Source organism: Myotis lucifugus, unplaced genomic scaffold (assembly GCF_000147115.1).
Source record: "Myotis lucifugus unplaced genomic scaffold, Myoluc2.0 scaffold_14, whole genome shotgun sequence".
In the NCBI taxonomy this organism is placed as follows: Eukaryota; Metazoa; Chordata; class Mammalia; order Chiroptera; family Vespertilionidae; genus Myotis; species Myotis lucifugus.
The window spans coordinates 11,225,918-11,226,967 of record NW_005871062.1 but is presented as its reverse complement, the minus strand read 5'-3'; the positions used below and the strand labels follow the sequence as shown (position 1 = coordinate 11,226,967).

General features: G+C 42.0%; 1 non-coding gene across 1 annotated transcript; it reads left to right on the top strand.

The window, feature by feature from the left end:
- The first annotated feature begins 398 nt into the window (after nt 1-398).
- Nucleotides 399-528, top strand: LOC111825138. The gene has a single exon (XR_002828259.1). It is a non-coding gene; the product is annotated as a small nucleolar RNA SNORA63 (small nucleolar RNA).
- The last annotated feature ends 522 nt before the right edge of the window (nt 529-1,050 follow it).

Here is a 1,050-nt window from a genome sequence, read left to right as displayed (position 1 = left end):
GGGCAAAGTAGATGGGCTGCTCTTTTTTGTTTTGTCTGTTTTGTTTTGTAATCTCACCAGAGGATATTTTTATTGATTTAGAGAGAATGGAAGGGAAGAGGAGAGATAGAGAAACATTGATGTGTAAAAGACATCAATTGGTTGCCACCCCCTGCCCCACCAGGGCCAGGGATCAAGCTTGCAATCCAGGTACAGGCCCTTGACCGGAATCGAACCCAAGACCCTGCCTTCAGTCCTCGGGCCAGTGCTCTATCCACTGAGCCAAATTGGCTAGGGCTAGACTGGCTTCTGAGAAAAATATGTGCCAGGAATTTCAGTGTCTGATGTGATAAGAAGGCTATTCCCCTGTATTGCTAATTAAGACACTGTTAATATCTAATTATTTCCTTAATAAATAGAAGCAGGATCTAGTTACAATGTAGCTGCGAAGTGCTGCATTGTCTTTGCACTCTGCTCAAAATAAAACTGTTTCCTTCCAAGCCCTGTGGCCCGGTGCTGTAGCCACCAGGGATGTGTGGTCTCACACATGTTTCCCAGCTTAAATGCTGAGTGGTCTAAGTACTCTTTTTGTTTTTTTAATTTATCTTTATTGTTGAAAGTATTACAGATGTCCTGTTTGTTTGTTTGTTTGTTTGTTTTTCCCCAATGACCCTTTCTCCACGCACCAGCCCCTCCCAGGTCTTCACCATTCTTGTCTGTTTAACCAACGACTCTTGAGCATTAAGTCTGTTAATACTTTGCAGGTGGTAACAGAAAGAGACATTATCAAGAGGGAATTGAGATAAGGGACAACCCACATTTTGATTTCTATGACTTATTGGGAGTTCAATTCCTTATTTAATTATAATATTTATCACCCAACAGTTGGTTTTGAGGGGAAAATTTTAAGTCACCTTTGTCAGCTCAAGCTATGTAGGGGGGATAAAGACCGCACTCCAAACGAGCTTTATGCTGTCTGTGCAGTTCATGACTCTTCCGTGGCCCAGAAGCTTGCTCAGCAGTTGATTTTTAATCAGAATGTGTATGTATACTATCATGTCTCAGGCTCAT